We start from the raw sequence: 20,755 nt of genomic DNA, 5'->3' as shown, positions 1-20,755 counted from the left end.
TTACTAATTCTTAGGCAAAATTCGCATAACCCTTACGAGAAATTGAAGACGACTGATTTCCTGTTCAACCAATTTAGTTGAAGTTGCCTATCAAAACAATGGTAATATTACATTTATTTAGAATGACTTACATCCTATTCTTCACTTAATCGTTCATTAACAAACGATGTCCACTGATCTTGATTTAAGTGAGAATATTGTTGAGGAGGAAATTGCAAGACCGAGGGTTCATCTTTAAATGAGAGTATGAACTTTTGAGTCAATGTGGTCTTGAAAGTCTGAAACTTCCTAGAAGCAGACATGAGTATACCATACTTGGACTTAGAGTCCACATCGAACGACATCTGCACAATGAAAAAGTAGTAAATAATAAACTAATAAACTATTATGCACATGAATTAAAGTTTTAGAAAACATACCGCTATACAATCAAAAAGTTTATCTTTTAGATGGTTTGGAACTTTTTTTCCAAGAATTATATGTTATAGGTATTTGTTGTCGAACACAACCTCAGATATAACTTTGCATTTTCTTTGCACCAAATCTAATCGGTTGTCCATGTTCATTATAATCAATGGCCAACCGTTGCCCAGATGTTCTTATTTGTGCCAACTCAAACATAGTAGTTAGGCCACATGGAATACTAATCATATTTCTATCATCCTTACTGCTACTTGTTGAATTTCCATGTGAATCTGCAAAAAAAAAAAAACAAAACAAAAACAAAAACAAAAAAAAATTATTCACACAAAAAACATATAATCTTAATATTTAATACATATAACCATAGTAAATGACATACCATGTTTAATACATTATTTATCAACTCATCTACCCTCACAACCATTTCTAATCTATGTGGATGTTGTATCATCAATCTCAATAGATGTATCAACATTGGGCATTCTTTGCATACCTCCATAACCACACTCTTGTAGCATATCTCCTATTTCATCTTCAATTGTTCGTTGTGGAAATGTTAAAATAATGACCAACCCGAATTTGCGGGGTCTTTTACATAGAAAACCTGTTTTTCTTGAGAGGCTAAAATAAATGGGTCTGACTTATATTCAATACGATTGAGGTCCACAATAGTAAACCCAAACTCGTCTGTTTTGACTCCATTTCTATTCTCAACCCAATTACATTTGAATAAAATAAATGATAATCCATGATAGTCAAACTCCCATATTTCTTGTATTACACCATAAAAGGTCATATATGACATGACAGAGCTTGTCCTTAGCACTAGAGACTTGCATTGTGGTAGCCGATATACTAACTCCACTATTTTGAACCCTCCTAATATCATCGCTGCTAGAAACCATTATTCTTTTCTCTTATTAATCTTAGGAGAAAAGAGTTTCTTAAATAGAAGACTCAATTACAAATAAGGAATGAATAAAATATAGCAAATATAATACAATAAGTACAATATAAAATTTCACAATAAAGGAAATAACCAACACTCTCCCTCAAGCTGGTTTGAAGATATCATTCATAGCCAACTTGTCAATCAACTTGTTGAATTGCTACTTTGAAAGACCTTTGGTTAACACATCTGCAATTTGCTCTGTTGTCGGGAGAAAGAGAATGCATATTATTCCTACATCAATCTTTTCCTTTATGAAGTGTTTATCAACTTCAATATGTTTGATTCTATCATGAAGGACTGGATTGTGGGCAATGGAAATTGCTGACTTGTTATCACAATAGATGCGTATGGGCATTGTCTGAGAGAAATTCAATTCTTCCAATAGTCTTCTTATCCATGTGCTTTCACAAATACCATGGGCTAATGCCCTAAATTTTGTTTCAGCACTACTTCTTGCAACCACACTTTGTTTTTTTACTTCGCCAAGTAACCAGATTTTCTCCAACAAAAGAACAATACCCCGAAGTAAATCTTCTATCAGTCGTGCTTCCTGCCCAATCAACATCAGTGTAAACCTCAATATTTAGGTGATCATGTTTCGTGAATAATATACCTTATCCTGGAGTACCTTTCAAATATCTCAAAATGCTATAAACTGCTTCAAAGTGAACTGACTCGAGAGCATGCATGAACTGGTTTACTACACTAACTGCAAAGCAATGTCAAGACGTGTGTGAGAAAGGTATATGAGTCTCCCTACAAGCTTCTGGTAATTTTCCTTTTCTTTTACTTCTTTTTCAGTTGCAGCAACCAATTTTAAATTTTGCTCAATAGGAGTTTCTGCTATCTTGTAACCAAGTAAACCTGTCTCATTCAGTAGGTCAAGAATATACTTCCTCTGGTTGACAAAAATGCCATTTTTAGATCTGGAAAACTCCATTCCTAGGAAATACTTTAAGGTTTCCAAGTCCTTGATTTGAAAATCATTAGCAAGGTTTTTCTTCAAGATATTTAGTCTTGTCTCATCATTACCTGTAAGAATGATATCATCAACATGCACTATCAAAACGACCAACTTACCACTTCCAGTATGTTTATAGAACATAGTATGGTCAACTTGACTTTGACTGAATCCATAGCCTATGACTGCCTTTCCAAACCATTCAAACCATGCTCTGGGAGATTGTTTAAGCCCATATAATGATTTATTTTACTTGCACACTTTGTTAATCCCGAGATCCACCTCAAAACAAGGTGGCAAGTCCATAAAAACCTCTTCTTCAAGATCCCCATTGAGAAAGGCATTTTTCACATCAAGTTGATAAAAAGGTCAATCAAAATTAATTGCCACAGACAACAAGATTCTAATAGAATTAATTTTAGCTACTGGAGCAAATGTTTCTTGATAATTAAACCCATAGCTCTGAATGAACCCATTGGCAACCAATCTGGCCTTGTACCTTTCAATACTACCATCAGCTTTACATTTTACAGTGAACACCCATTTGCATCACACTGTCTTCTTATCTTTTGGTAGTTCGACTATGTCCCATGTGCAATTTTGTTTCAGTGCATTGAACTCTTCCATCACTGCTAAGTTCCAATTCAAATCATTTAGGGCTTCTTGTATATTCCTTGGAACAAATAGGTTGGTTATTTTGGATGTGAAGGCTTTATGACAGTTGGACAATCTATGATAAGAAAGATAGCTTTCAATGAGATATTTGGTGCATTTACGAGTATCTTTCCTATGGGAAATTGGAATATCAAGATCAGAGACATCAGGTAAAGGATTAGAAGGAGATGAAGAACTAGGAGAAATAGGAGTAGAGTGTCTAATACCTGGATCTTCAAGATCATTCATCGGAGTATTTGATTGGTCCTGTGATAAGTCAATTGTCTGATCTCGGACTCTTTGAGTCAAGTTTCTTCTAGTATAAACCTAAAGTTCAAGATTTCGACTTGTAGAGTCATTTAGTAGTATTTCTCCCTCTGAAGAAGAACTCTCCATACTTGGTATCGAAGGACTAGAGCTCATAATGGCACGACCACTGATGTTTGGGAGAGATAAATCCCAAAAATTATCTTCAAGGTTAGATATCTCCCCCTGAAGAAAATTTGGGCAAAAAAAATGTTGATTTTCCAAAAAAGACACATCCATACTCTCAAAATACTTGTGGGTCAAAGGATCAAAACATTTGTAAGTTTTCTTATGAGAAATATAGCCTACAAAAATGCATTTAGTGGCTCGAGGATCAAGCTTAGTTCGAGAAAGAGGAGAAGTATGGACATAAGTAGTACACCCAAACAATTTAATTGGTAAATTAGAAGACAGTCGGTTATTAGGAAAAAACTCATTGAAGTGATTAAGTGGAGCTTTAAAATTCAAAACCTTAGACAGCAATCGATTGATCAGATATGCAGCTGTAAGAACGACATCACCCCACAAATATTTTGGAACATTCATAGAAAACATAAGGGCACGAGCAACTGCAAGTAAGTGTCTATTCTTTCGATTAGCAATGACATTCTGTTGAGGCGTGTTATGACACGTAGCTTGATGAAAAATGTCATTTTCTTGAAAAAAAATTGGTTAATTGTTCATTGAAATATTCAGTTCGTTATTAGAGTGAAGAATTTGAAATTTAGTTTGAAATTGAGTCTCCATCATATTGTAAAATCGAACAAAAACCTCTTTTACCTCTGATTTTTTTGCTAACAAATAAAGCCAAGTTAAACGAGTGTGGTCATCTATAAAGGTAACAAACCAACGCTTATCACTATGAGTTAAGACTTTAGATGGACCCCAAACATCAGTATGAATTAAGGAAAAAGGTGATGAAGCCTTGTACGGTTTAGGCAAATAGGAGAATCGATGACGTTTGGCAAAAATACAACTTTTACATTGAAGAACTAAACAATCAAATCCTTTAAATAAATCGGGAAACAAATAGTTTAAATAAAAGAAATTTAGATGCCCTAATCTACGATGCCAAAGCATGATAGTTTCTTTAACAGAAGGAGAACAAACACTACTCAAGCCCTGAACCTTTTCATGACTAGCAGAAACTTCATCAAAGTAATAGAGACCATCAATCATCCTAGCACGTTCAATCATCCCCCCCCCCCTCCCCCCTGATTCCCAATCCTAAAAGATACAATGAGTTTCACAAAAGATAACACGACAATTAGCATCCTTAGAGAGTTTACTAACAGACAACAAGTTACAGGCTAATTTTGGAACATGAAGGACAAAACGTAATATAAGTTTTGTAGTCAAAGGAATAGTTCCTTTTCCTGCAATAGAGGTGAAGCTGCCATTGGCAATGCAAATTTTTTCATTGCAATACACATGAGAATATGATTCAAATAAACAAGGGGAACTGATGATATGATCAGAAGCTCCAAAGTCTATAATCCATGGAGATGAATTAAGGCAAGAGAGAGCTTGAGGACAAGTACCTGATTGTGCCAAAGCAACACTAGGATTACCAGATAATGAATTGGTCTGTAGCAGCTTCAGAATTTGATCAATTTTCTCTTTGTTAAACGGGTTGGAGTCAACAACATTAGCATTAGAGGCATGTTGCTTAGAACTTTTCCAATTCGCAGGTTTTCCATGAAGTTTCCAATAAGTTTCACGTATATGTCGAGGTTTATTGTAATGGTCGCAAACTCGAATGATGGGTACCTTAGTGTCCGACAAATCGTTGAAAAAAAAGGAAACCCATAATACAAAATCAGTAGATCTGAAAAGAAAAAAAAAATAACACAATGGCTTAAACGAACCAGCAACTAGGAAAATTGTAGCTCCTAGCTCGTATAGGGAATTGAGGTAATTATGTCTCAAATTGAGTTTGAAATGTTCAAATTCACTTAGGAAAATAGTATAATGTATAATGATACATTATAATATAAAGTTTATATTTTAATCAAATTTTATAATATAAATTTAATTTTGGATATGATTCAAAATTAATTTATGAGAGAACTAAATATTTGAAAGAGTTCCATTCTAATTGAATATGAATTGGATTCATATTAAAACTATAGATTAAAATTAATGTGTATTGAATGCATATTAAAACTATAGGTTGTGAGCGGCAACTGGTCGACAGAAGACTAGGTTTTTTCTAGGGTTTCAAAAAGAAAAAAAATAGGTTTTTTTTTTTTTTTTGGGTTTTTAGGATTTCAAAAATTTTGTTGCTTCGATACCATGCTAGAAACCATTATTCTTTTCTCTTATTAATCTTAGGAGGAAAGTGTTTGTTAAATAGAAGAAATACCCAATTACAAATAAGGAAAAAATAAAAATAATTACAAATAAGGAAAGAATAAAATATAGCAAATATAATACAATAAGTACAATATAAAATTTCACAATAAAGGAAATAATCAACAATCGTGATTCTTTGTGTGATAGTAGTAACCGTTGACCACGTAACCAAAATATTTTGCCACAGTTGGACAAGGTACATTAGCTATCCATCTTAAAGAAGGCGATATGGAATTTTTAGGAATCTTGAGACCTAGTGCAACCTATGATATATTTTATAATAGTTTAATAGTTAACATTTAATTATACATAAAATAGTAGGTATCTAGAGATTACCTGTATGGACAACCACTGACTGAATGTACGATTATGCTCTTCTTGAAGCCACTTTCTACTTTTACTTTTACCAGAATTGAGCTTAGACAAAATATTCATATATTGTCTATTATAAATGACAAAGTTAGTAGATTATTAAATAATCAAGTAACCTAAAACGAGAATAAGATGGAGATCTACATACTCGACGTAAGGAAGCACATCATTTACATTCTGAATGACATAAAAATGAGCTTGATCCAACTTATCCTTATTCGGTCTAATAAAAGAAGCAACTAACAATACTCTATCAATGTTTGAGTTCTCTTTCTTTGTTGATGAGTTTAGCTCAATAGAATTAACACTAGATAGAAATTCAGAACAAAACTCTATAGTCTCTTCGATAATATAATTTTCTCCAGCACATCCTTCTGGTCAATTTCTATTTCGTACATAAGTTTTCAACACTTTCATGTATCATTCAAAAGGATACATCCACCTCAAATAAACAGGTCCACAAAACTCAACTTCTCTTACGAGATCCACTATAAGGTGTACCATTATTGTGAAGAATGATGGTGGAAAATATTTCTCTAAGAGGCATAGAGTGACAACTATATCCTCTTGCATACCCTTTAACTGAGATGAATCAATCGCTTTACAACACATAGCATTAAAGAAGAAGCATAGGCAAGTAATTGCAAGTTTTACATATTTGGGTAAAATATCACGAATGACTACAGGTAATAATTGTTTCATAAGAACGTGATGGTCATGGGACTTAAGTCCGTAAAGTTTCAAATCTATGAGCAACACTAAACTTTGAATGTTCGATGAATAACTTTCAGGTACTTTAATTTCTGATAGTATCTTACAAAAGCTCAATTTCTCAGCTCGTGTTAATGTATAACATGTGAGAGGTAAAAATACTTTTTTTCTCTTCTACTTGAGGGGCTAACTCTTATCTAATGTTCAGTTCCACCAAATCTAATCGAATTTTTATTCCATCCTTCGTTTTACCAGGAATATCAAGCAATATGCCAATAAGATTTGCACATACATTCTTTAATGTCATCACGTCTAAACAATGTTGCACGTCAAGTTACTTCCAGTATTCTAACTCAAAAAGAATAGATTTTTTCTTCCAATAAGTTGAAGGGCTATCTTTACTGTTCTTTTCCTTGATAGTTTTCTTACTAAATGAATATTGATACTTACTTGTTTCTGCAAGAATTTCTTCCTCACTCAATAGTTCTTGAGAAAATTCTAATTCTTATGCGCCATTAAAAGCTTTCTTTTGTTTCCTATATGGATGATGACGTGGTAGAAACTTGCGATACCTGAGATATGCCATCTTCTTCCCTTTTGATAAATAAGTAGATGAAGTTTTCTCTCCACAAATTGGACATACATGATATCCTTTAACCGTATAACCACACAAGTTGCCATACGCAGACAAATCATTAATGGTCCATAATAAAATAGCTGTAAGAATGAAACGTTGTTCTTCATATGCATCGTAACGTTCAACCCCATTTTTTCAAAGTTTTTTCAAATCATCTACTAATGGAGCTAAATAAACATCTATCTCATTTCCCGGTTATTTATTGTGTTCACATTTAGAGTCTTTGCATTCACACACTTCAAACATGGATAACTCATGACATTCGGTATATTTGAATGTTGTAGACCATTTTTAATAAACATCTCAACCCCTAAACCATACTCAGTTGACATTCTATTCATTTTCATCCATGACTTATCCATGATTGTAAAATATGCAACTTAATCTACAAAAAAGACAAACAATAACAAGAGAAAATTACGTAACCGTAAGCTTCTAAATTTAACCATAATCAACCATAAGATCTAAAACATCAACAAATTGGTTCTCATATACACTTGAACCACACCAAGCAAAACTATCAACCAAATACATGTTTTTGAACTAATTTCATTCAAACATTAACAAATTTCAAAAAGCTTAATCATTGGAACAAAACATAAAATTAATGAAATAACACTTGAACCACACCAATCAAGCTTAATCAATCAAGTAAGACCAAATTAGTTTATATATAATTGAAAGAAAAGGATTTTGATATACACTTAAATCACACCAAGCAAGACTACAAACCAAATATATATCCTTCAACTAATTTAATTCCAACATTTTAAAATTTCAAGAAGCTTACTCATTGGAACAAAACATAAAATTAATGAAATAACACTTGAACCACACCAATCAAACTTAATCAACCAAGTAAGACCAAATTAGTTTGTATATAATTGAAAGAAAAGGATTTTGATATACACTTGAACCACACCAAGCAAGACTATCAACCAATTACATATTTTTTAACAAATTTCATTCCAACATTAACAAATTTCAAGAAGCTTAATCATTGGAACAAAACATAAAATTAATGAAATAATACTTGAACCACACCAATCAAGCTTAATCGACCAAGTAAGACCAAGTTAGTTTATATATAATTGAAAGAAAAGGGTTTTGATATACACTGAGTCACACCAAGCAAGACTATCAACCAAGTACATATTTTTTAACTAATTTCATTTCAACATTAACAAATTTCAAGAAACTTAATCATTGGAACAAAACATAAAATTAATGAAATAACACTTGAACCACACCAATCAAGCTTAATCAACCAATTAAGACCAAATTAATTTATATATAATTAAAAGAAAAGGATTTTGATATACACTTAAACCACACCAAGCAAGACTACCAACCAAGTATATATCCTTCAACTAATTTAATTCCAACATTTCAAAATTTCAAGAAGCTTAATCATTGGAACAAAACATAAAATTAATGAAATAACACTTGAACCACACCAATCAAACTTAATCAACCAAGTAAGACCAAATTAGTTTATATATAATTGAAAGAAAAGGATTTTAATATACACTTAAACTACACCAAGCAAGACTACCAACCAAGTATATATTCTTCAACTAATTTAATTCCAACATTTCAAAATTTCAATAAGCTTAATCATTAAAATAAAAATAAAATGAATGGAATAACCTTAAATTACTAAATTAAAAATTCATATGAAAATAAAATCTTACCTTTCCAAGCAAACAACTTAAACAACCCACAAACCTGAAGAGCTCTGAACCGGAGCTCGAAGATTGGAATGCTGGCGACCACTAAACCTTGCGAACAGAGTTGGGATGACAGATCTGACAAAAGTACAATACCGACGACTAGATCGGAAGACCCACGAGTAGATTGGGCAAATAGACGACCAGATTGGAAAAACCCACAACTAGATCCACATCGACAACCCACCTCCACGATCGGAACCAGCTGGGCGAACGACGAGTTGACCCACTGGTAGAATAACCACGACAAATAACCACCAGAAGAATAACGCCCATGCGACGACGAAAACCAACCGGAGAACACTTGAAGAACACCCACGCGAAGAACACCCACCGGAAGAACAATGCCCACACGATGACGAAAAACAACCGGAGAACACCCACGACGATGACCCGCCACCGGAAGAAGCCCACAACGATGGAGATCCAAGCAACACCAGTGACGACGATGATCAGAAGTGATTCGCACGGTCAAACTAAGGAGAAGATAGGGTTTGGTAAGAGAGAAGTGAAAGGAGAGAGAAGATTTGATATGAAATGAAGAAGATATTTTTTTTTAATAAAGTTTAAAATTTTAATAAATGATAGGCCTTTAATGTCGGTTTTAAACCGATATTATAGCCCATCTTCAATGTTAGTTTAAAACCAACATTAAAGATTCGTTTTTTTTTTTATAAAACTGACATTATACATCCGATTTCACTTTTTTCAACCAACATTAAAGCCCAAAATTCTTGTAGTGATAATAACAAAAATCAACATGAAAAAAGAAATGGAAAATATAATCATATTAAATGTCATTTTCTCTCTCCAAATGAAAATGGAAAAAAAAAAATATATCAAATGCATTTTATCGCTACAACCGAAAAAGGGAAAAAATTATAATAAATGTTTTCTCTCTCTCCATAATAAATGCATTATATGGTGATTTATGTTTAACAATGAATTTATATATTGTGGTATATTTCATATATTGGTTAGAATATTTTCAAATTTCTAACAAAATGTTCTATATTTTAAATGACCATGAATCCGCAAAAAAAAAAAAAAAAAATGAAACCAATGAAAATAGAAAAAATTTTCATTAAATGTATTTTGTCTCTCCAATTAAATTAAATAAAAGAAAAAATCTCAACAAATAAATGCATTTTCTCTCTTCATTTGAAAATATAAAAAAAAAAATCATATTAAACAAATCTTCTCTCTCCATAATAAATGCAGTTTCTCTCCATCATTAAAAAAGTTTTGAAAACAGGGAAATATATATAAAAATAAAAAATAAAAAAAATAAAAAAATGGTAAATTTGTCCAAAAATAATATTAAAAGCATTTCTTGAAAAAATTCAAATTTAAAGACATCTTTAAAATATAATATAGGACCTAAAGATGGTTTTTTATGTAAAAATCCCAATTTAATAAGGGATTGAGATTTCTACCTAAATAATCATCTTTAGATCATAATTTTCAAAAATGTCTTTTCTTTTGTAATTTTTTCAATGAATCTTTTTGTAATTTTTGTGGACAGATTTATCCTTTTTTAAAATTTTCGTGCATAATTTTTTGTATAATTATTCATTTTTTTTATTATTTATTTTCGTTTTTCCTCATTGGACAGATTTACCCTCTTTACTCAAAGCCTATAAGAAGGTAAAGAATACTTTGAAATATGATAGAGAGTCAGTTACCATTGATACCATTATTTCAGCATTGAGAACCAGGGAGTTAGAGCTTCAGTAGTAAAAATGGAATAGTTTAAAGCAGAAGGACTGTTTGTCAAAGGTAAGAACAAGTAGAACAACTCTAAAAGAACTAAAAATCAGTCTAGTGAAGAGCATAAACCAAAGATAAAACTAAGATGTAACTACTGTAAGAAGAAAGAACATTTAATGAGAGATTGTTACAATTTAAAAAGGAAGAATTAAGAGAAAGAAAAGGATGAGAAAGTAAAACAGCTAGAAGGCTTAGTAGTTTAAGGATCTTATCTCTATCCTGATGCTTTAGCCTTCACTAGAAATAAAACCAACTAAGTAAGTTCTCTAGGGAAGCATGACTGGGTTCTTGATTCTGGCTATACCTATCATATGAGACTTTTTAGACCCTGGTTTAATACCTATAAGGATGTAGGTGGAGAATTAATGTACATGGGGAACAATGAAGCTTGTAAAATCAAAGGAATTGGTTTAGTATCCTTAAAGTTAAAGGATGGATCAATCAAGCTTCTTAGAAATGTGAGATATGTACCTTTACTCAAAAGAAACTTGATGTCTCTGGGATGCTAGAATCCATTGGGTGTGAATGTAGGGGAAATAATGGAATCATAGAAGTTATTAAAGATTCTAAGGTAGTTTTGGTTGGTGAAAAGGTTAATGAGCTCTATATTGCTAGAGGAGTGGAAATGATGACTGATGCTTACACTATTTTCACAACCAACATGATAGAGGTAGACTTGTGGCATAAAAGACTATCCCATATCAATGTCAAAATGATGCAAGCACTGCCTAAACAGGGTATTCTACCCAAAGGGATTATGAACATCTCTCCTTCTGTGAACACTGCATTCTAGGGAAAGCTACCAGGAAGAGCTTCAAAAAATCTCAGCATACCACCAAAGGGATACTGGACTATGTCCATTCTGACCTATGGGGACCATATCCTATACCAAACCTTAGTGGCTTAAGGTATTTTCTAACATTAACAGATGATTTTTCTAGGAAAAGTTGGATATACTTCCTAAAAACTAAGGATCAAGTCTTTGGGAAGTTTAAAGAATGGAAAGTTATGATAGAAACTCAAACATCTAAAAGGTTGAACTACTTTAGAACTGACAATGGGCTTGAATTTTGTAATGAAGATTTTGATAAATTCTGAAGTGAGAATGGTATAACTAGACATAGAATTGTGAGGTACACACCTCAACAAATGAGGTTATTGAGAGGTTTAACAGAACCATAATGGAAAGGGTAAGGTGTCTGCTATTTAATGCTTTCCTAGGTGAAAATTTTTTAGCAGCAGCTGCAGCCTACACTGTTGACACCTTATATAGGTGCCCATATCTCTAGAGTTACTTACCCCAGAGGAGAAGTGGTCTAACCATCCTCCTAATCTAGACAACTTTAAAGTATTTGGATGTGTAGGGTTTGTACACCGAAATAAGGGAAAGTTGAAGGCTAGAGCTGCTAAGTGCATGTTTGTAGGTTTTACTGAGGGAGTCAAAGGATTTAAAATGTGGCATCCAATAGAGAAAACATTCATAGTTAGTAGAGACGTCACTTTCATAGAAGAGAAGATGTTTATGCAAAAGGAAAAGAGGCTTGTGGATGAAGCTGAGACCTCCACCACAGAAATTGAGGTGGAGATAACTATTGAGCAACCTACAGAACCTAAACTACCTAAGGATTTAGAAGAAGTAGAGGAAGAAGCAGGGGATCAAGAGGAGACTGTTAGTATACAATCTAATTTGAGTTAGTATGCCTTAGTTAGGGATAGACAAAGAAGGATCATTACTTCTCCAGCTAGATATACTGAAATGAACTATATGAATCTAGTTTTTAATGTTGTAATGGCTCCTACTGACCAAGAACCAACAATCTTTAAAGAAGAAACAAGTTGTCATAATGCAAGGAATTGGATAAAAGCTATGAATGAGGAAATGCATTCACTAGATGTGAATGATACTTGGTTTCTAGCCCCTCTACCTAAGGGCTATAAACCAGTAGCTTCCAAATGAGTTTTTAAACTCAAAGAAGGTACATCATGTGATCAGAAACCTAGGTATAAGGCAAGGTTGGTTGCAAAGGGGTTTACACAGAGGGAAGGAATATACTATTAAAAGTTTTTCTCTCCAGTTGTTAAATAAACTTCTATCAGATTTTTCTTATCCTAGGTTGCTCAAAATAATTTAGAATCGTATCAACTAGATGCGAAGACTGCCTTCCTACATGGATATCTAGAAGAGACAATCTACATGATACAACCTAAAGGATTTGAAGTTAAAGGGAAAGAAAATCTCTATTGCCTGCTCAACAAGTCAATCTATAGGCTGAAACAATCACCTAGGTGTTGGTATAGGAGGTTCAATGACTATATTTCTAGCATTGGATTTTAAAAGAAGTTCCTATGACACATGTGTTTATGTAAATACAAGTTCCTAAAAGGATAAAGTTTACTTATTCATATATGTGGATGACATGTTACTCGCAGGTAGGTACAAGGAAGATCTAACTCATGTCAAAGATCTCATAAAGAGAGAGTTTGACATGAAGGATTTGGGAGAGGCAAGTAAAGTCCTAGGGATTGAGATCCTAAGGGACAGAAAAGAGTCTGTTCTAAGCATTAATAAGCTTAACTATTGTGAGAAGATCCTAAAGAGATTCAATCTAAATTATGCTAAACCTATAAGCTTACCAATTGCTCAGCATTTTAAGTTATCATCAGCCAACTCTTCTAAATATTTTGACCAAGAACATCTAAAACAGATGTCTATTATACCCTATAGTCAGGCAGATGGAAGCCTAATGCATTTAGTGATTTCTACTAGACCTGATCTCTCATACTCAACTAGCCTTGTTAGTAGATATATGTCTAACCCAGGTAAGAGACACTGAGAGGTCACTAAATGGATCCTAAGGTACCTAATTTGGTCTAAAAACTCAAGACTAGTCTATTAGAAATCAACAGATCCAAACCTAGAGTTATATAGATATGTGGATGCTGACTATGTTTTGGTGATTTGGATAAAAGAATGTCTTTAATAGGCTATCTATTCTTTTATGGTCCTAATCTAATCGGTTGAAAAGCTACATTACAACCTTTAGTGGCCCTATCTACAGTAGAGGCTGAATATATGACATTAACAGAAGTTATTAAAGAGGCATTGTGGCTTAAAGAATTGTTGAAAGACTTTCGATTAAATCCAACAGTAGTAAAACTCTACTGTGACAACCAAAGTGCTATACATTTATCCAGAAATTCATAATACTACACAAGAACAAAACATATTGATATAAAGTATCATTTCATCAGAGACAAAGTAAAAACAGGGGAAATAGAAATCTTAAAAGTACATACATCAGAGAATGCAACAGATATGTTGACGAAACTAGTACCAAAACTCAAATTAATTAAATGCCTAGAGCTAGTTGGTTTCGATCTTCCAGACACAAGGTAAAAAAATTTGGTCAGAATCCAGAAGATTAGAAGATTGCATGCACTAAAGTCAAGGTAGAGAATTTGTAAAAACGTTGACTCAAATACATATTTCAGCTAGTCTTAGTTTTATAATACAAATTTTACATCATGTAACTGATGAGAGGTATGTAATATAAATACCTACTGATCAAATCTACAACATACATTCATCCGTTTTTCTCTTGTAAACACTAACCTACTGTAAAGCAATCTTGAAAATAAGTGAGGAAAAGAAATCTTCCCGTGGATGTAGGCATTTTGGCCGAACCACGTAATTGTGTCTTCTTCTCTTCCTCCTCCTTATCTCCTTGTAAATCTTCATCTATTTCTCTAAAAAATCAACACAAATATCATACAAAAAATCGAACGGCAACATATTCTAAGTAGTGTTCGGTTTGGTACACAAAATCTAACATTTTTTGTACTGTATAATACTTTTTTTTATCCTAGCTAAGAGAAGCCGATGGTTTTTCTCTTTAACAAGTAAGTGAGTTAACAGATATGTGAGTATTGTATGATATGAGTAGCTATAAATTATAAACCATTACCCCAAATCAAACCAAAACTCAAAATCGAAACATTGTGGGGAAAATGGTGTTGAGTCTGGTGCCTTAAACTCGTAGGTTGTAATAATGTAAACAATATATTTATCAATAAAGTCATTGTTATTTTATTATGTATTTTAGAATTGTATAACTCATATCCATTAAACTAGAATCCAAGGTTATTTAATGAAACTTGAACGATATGTAGTTGACATACAATGGATTTCGTTCAAGTAATAACTTGAATGGTATATAGTATATGGATAAGGTTGGGTGCCTTACCTTGACAACACTATGGATACGATCCACTTTGTAAAGGTTACTAACAATGCAATTGTTGGGTTTTATGTCCTAAAAATCATGGTTTGTAAATAATAAACTCATTCTGTAAATCAATAAAGTTGTTATTTAATATATGAATTGTTTATTTTGTTTTAGAAATAAATCCAATAAACTAAAATATTTATGACTATCATGTGAGTACTTGAACTTTATGTGGAGACATAAAAGTGGATCAGGTTCGAATATATAATCAAAATGATCGATAGTATATGAATAAGGTTGGGTGCCTGATTCTGGTAACACTATCAGATGCGGCCTACTCTATAGTTGTTACAAGGAGTTGTAAAGTGCTACAAATGAAGTGATCTTGATTCCTTCATGTGGTGACATGAGGAGTTGGGGTATCTTATGCTATGAATTTGCATAAGATCGGACCAAGAAATAAGTCACTCTTACTTTATAGCGTTGTTTACTGTTTAAGACTGACTATTTTATAGCGATGACCTAGGTAACTTAACCTTAATCTTGAGCTAACTATGAACTCTTGTTTATTCAGGATTATCCTTAGATTTGCATAGGTGAGGGTTGACTCAACAACGCTGACTCAATAAGTCTCCCATTTCAAGGGTAAGACCGGGTAGATAATTGGGGACATAGGGTGCAAGACGGAATTCACTCCTACCTACTTTTAAGGATAGTAGAGAGGTTGTTCCCTTAAGTGCAGACTTCAGGTCTTAAACAAGAGGCCCCATCCTTTCATTAGCCTGAAAGGGACTCGGTTTAATGATCGGATCACAGACAAATCGTTCATTAGAGGATCAATGAAACTTAAGGAACAAGAGGTAATCTCGGGGGTAAAACAGTCTTTTGACCCAGCCGTTATTACGAACTACCTGTGAAGGGTTAACTTACTAATTATGGTTATATCGAGTAGATACAATATATCTACAATGAGAGGAGTTCAACTACTGAGCTTTAGTGGAGTCACCCGGTAGTTGACGAATGGGGGTTAATTCAATGTAAAGAGTTTAGTCAATTAATCTCGGATCATTGGAGCCCAAGATCTGTAGGTCCATTAAGTCTTCCTACTAGCTCACAAACAGAATTAGTCTTAGAATAGCGTGATAAGTTGATTTGAAACGTTCAAATTCGAATTAAGGAAATTAGTAATTATATGTGATATAATTACACGTTTAATTTTGGAATTAAACATAATTGGAGAATCAATTAATATATAAATATGATTTAAATATTAATTTCATGAATAGGGATTCATGGTAATGGAATTTGTGACAAATTAAATTAATATTTGATATTAAATCAATATAATTAATTAAATTGTTTAATTAATTATTAATTATATTAAAAATTGATTATTGAATTAATTTTTGTAAAATTAATAAAATTTTAATTTTAATTAAAGAGTTAAAATTGGAAAAACTTTTGATTTTGAAAATCAAAAGGGAAATTGAAAATTGAGAAAAATCCCAATGTGGGATTTTCCCACTTTCAAGCAATAAGGTTAGTCACCTTCTTACACATAATTCCATCACCAAATTTAAGGAGTAGCTGGAATCACTTCAAGTGATCAATTTGCATGAGAGTCATGTAATAAAACCACTTTTGATTGAGTGGAAAAGGATATACAATTGCTAAATTACTGGGTTTTTGAAGGTTAAAGAAGTTGTTCTTCAACAAGCTGAAAAACCAGAAAACCTCTCCCCTAATTCTCTAAGTTCAAGCTTGTTTTGAGTCCCACAACTCAATCTAAGGCACCCAGAGAATAGTAGAAAAACTCTAGTGGTGGTCCATGACCTGAATTGGAGAAGATTGTCGCTGTATTTCGTTGAAGAAGAGGATCTTCAAAGGTATGTATCAAAACCCTCTTGATACCCCATGAACATGTTTAATTTGGTGTCAAAATTGAGGAATTAGAATGCTTAATGATCTTGTTTTCTTCCGTTGCATGTTTCTGTAAATCAACAGTAATCCAAATCATTCATGTGGAGACATGTGAATGAGAGTATCCTATACAAAGAGTTTGTATAAGACTGAACCGTGGAGTTCTTATTCTTTCTTTGTAACATTGTTAATTGAAGAGATTAACATTTCATATGATTACTGTTGGGATTTATGCCTTAAATCCTCCTAGTTAATTATTTATTGGATATACTAATTGATTATTTTAAATATGCAATAATTAGATATCTATTATCGAAAAATCCAAGATTATTTCATAAGACTTGAACAATATGTAGTGGGCATACAAGTGGATCATGTTTCAAGTAATAACCTGAAGGGTCTATAGTATATGGATTAAAGTTGGGTGCCTTTCCTGGTAACAATATGGATATGACCCACTTTGTAAGTATTACAAACGATGTGATCCAAATCTTTCGGGTGGAGACATGGAGTGGAGGTATCCTATGCAATGAGTTTCTATAAGACCAAATCACAAAATAATCTCTCATTGTAATATAATTGACTGAAGAAATTAATATTTCATAAGATAACCGTATGTAACTTGATATCAATTCTGAGTGAGTTATGAACTCCTGTCTAAGAGGGATTGTCTTTTGATTTGTATGGGTGAGAGTGACTTCAGTTGTCAACTTAATAAGCATACCATTTTGAAAACGAGACTGAATGAGAAGTTGGGAACATAACTACACAAGATGAAATTCACTCATTCCAGCCTTTAGGGTAAGCAGATGAGTAAGTCTCTTAAGTGCTGATTTCGGGTCTTAAACAAAAAGTACCTGCCCTTTCATTGGCTCTAGAGGGACTTGGTTTATAGTAGGGTTATAAACAAATGATTCATTAGAGGGATCAATAGTACTTAAGGAGTAAGAGGTAATTACAGGGGTAAGAAGATAATTTGATCCAACTGTAATTATGAACAACTCGTGAAAGATCAACTTACCTGTAATGGTTAAATTCATGGACGCAACATGTTCTACAGTGCCAAGAGTGCAACTATGGATCTTTAGTGGAGTGACCCATAGTTAATGAATGTTGGTTAATTTAATAAATGAGTTTAATTAATTAACCTCATATCAACGGGCAAGTAAGGATCAATAGTTTTGAAAGAGTTTGAATTATTCAAATTAATTAAAGGAATAATATTAATTACATATAACACAGTTATTATAATGTATATAGATACATTATAATATAAAGTTAATTTTGAATGAGATTCAAAATTACATTATATAATAAAAAGGAGATTTGTTATATTTGAATAAGATTCAGATAATAATATGAATTAGATTCATATTAAAATAATATAAATTAGATCCATAAAACTATAGATTAAAAGTTAATATGAATGAGATTCATATTAAAAAACTATAGGTTAAGAGATAGATATATTTGAATAAGATTCAAATAATTAATTAATTAATTAGAGTTAGTTATTAATTATTGTAATTAATAATTAATTTATTTTAAGAAAAATTAATTTAGTTTAATTTAATTAATGAGTGAAGTGGGTGGTTTTCAATCTCACTTCACTTTAAAAACATGGTAAAGAAGTTTTCTTGTGAGATAGCTTTTGTAGAAAAAAACTTACGAGATATTTCTCTTAAGTTTTTATAGAGAAACAGTTTCTTTGTATAAAGAAAAAAATAAAAGAAAAGAAAAGGAAAAGCTCCTATAACAAAATTGATTCCCTATCTCTTTCAAAAGGAGGTTCCCACAAACTGGTTTCTTGCCAGAGAATAGCAAGAAAGACGTTTTGGATGCATCCCTATATGTGGGAGATCGGTTGCGGAGAAGAATGAAAACTTGGAGAAGATTTGAAGAAGTGTTCTTCAAAGGTAATGTTTTCTTCTTCCATGTAACTTTATTATTTTGATATTTAAACTGTCAAAATGCACAACGTATGTTGCTCTTTTTCTTTTTTTCTATACTTAATTCTGAAAACAAAACCAAAGCAACAAACGATCAATCGCTTTTACTGGGGATTCAATCCCTTCAATTACCAAATGTAACTCGATCTCAATCCTAAAGAGTCATAAAATCCTACCTATAAGGGCTTCTTTTGTATGGGTGAGAGTGGCTCGAGTCGCCGACTTAATAAGCCTAACATTTTAGGGACTTGATCGAATGGTGAGCTGGGAGCATAACTACATAAGATGGAATTCACTTCTTCCCGCCTTAAGGTAAGTAGATGAGTAATTCCCTTAAGTGGTGATTCTAGGACTTGAACAATGGGGTCCTGCCCTCTCACTGGCCTGAGAGGGACTTGGTTCATGGTTAGATCATAAACAAATTGTTCATTAGAGGATCACTGGTATTTAAGGACAAAGAGGTAATTGCAGGGGTAAAATGATATTTTAACCCAATTGTAATTACAAATAACTTGTGAAGGGTCGACTTACTTGTAATGGTTATATCCATGGACCTAACATGTTCTATAGTGCATAAGAGTGCAACTATGAGTCTATAGTGATTTGTCCCATAGTTAATGAATGTTGATTAACTTAATTAAAGAGTTTAATTAATTAATTTGAATAGTTGGAGTTTATAATATGTAGGTTCGTTAGGTCCCCTGCTAGCTTACAACGGATAAAACGAGGACCAAAAGTTTTGAAAGAATTTGAAATGTTCAAATTGTTTAAGGGAATATATGTTAGTTGTATGATATAATTAATATAATGTATATAGATACATTACAATATAAAGTTTATTTTGAATGAGATTCAAAATCCAACTAGAAGAGATTTAAATAATATGGATGAGATTCATATTAATGAAGGGATCGAATTCCCAAAAGAAACAAGCGATTTCCTGTTGCTTCGATTTTTTTTGAAGAACACAACATAGAACAAAGAAATATAGCATTCATAATGCATAAAATAGGCTAAACATGCTTTAATAAAAACTACAGGGAAGAAGAAAACTTACCTTTGAAGAATCATTCTTCAATCTTCTCCAGGTCTTCAAGTGTTTCACCAACTCTTTCTTTCTTGTACCGATCTCCCACGAACAATGTGAAGATGCCACCAAAAAAGTCTTTCCTGCTATTCTCTTAGTAAGAACCAGTTTGTAGGAACCAAATTTTGGAAGAAAGAAGGAATATTATTATGGAGGATAATTAACAGAAAACCCTTTCTCTATAAAATCTTGAGATGGTAGGGAAGGAGAGAGTTTGAGAGGCCTAAAAAAAAGTTCTCTGTAACATTCTTTTTTAATCACAAAGAGCCTGATAACTTGTAGAAATACAAGTTATTGTAGCCTTTTACTTAGAATAATGAGGGTAAATAAGTAAATATGTGTTGATTATGCTAGGAATTCATACTAAATATTATACTTACGTTGAAGTACACTAAAAGTTTCCCGTTGACCGCATTTCATGAGTTTTATTGCACCAAAGTATTTATTTTACAGTTGATCGTAGGATCTATCGCATACATTGATCTTCCACCTAATGAACAAATAGTTGATCGCATGCCTCGGGATCTCCAGGCCTGTGCCAGCGGATCTTCTGCTGAAAAATTCATAATGTTGACCATGATTGTAGTGCTGACATCTCACCTACCGCGTCAGAGATGAAGATTTATTAGAGTCGGAGTTCCAATTGTCATTGCATGGTCCTATAAATAGATCCTTGGATCCCACAAAAAAGAGGATCGAAGA

The sequence above is a fragment of the Benincasa hispida genome, chromosome 1, assembly GCF_027475165.1.
Source record: "Benincasa hispida cultivar pf3 chromosome 1, pf3_genome.v1.1, whole genome shotgun sequence".
In the NCBI taxonomy this organism is placed as follows: Eukaryota; Viridiplantae; Streptophyta; class Magnoliopsida; order Cucurbitales; family Cucurbitaceae; genus Benincasa; species Benincasa hispida.
Note: the sequence above shows the minus strand (reverse complement) of the source record.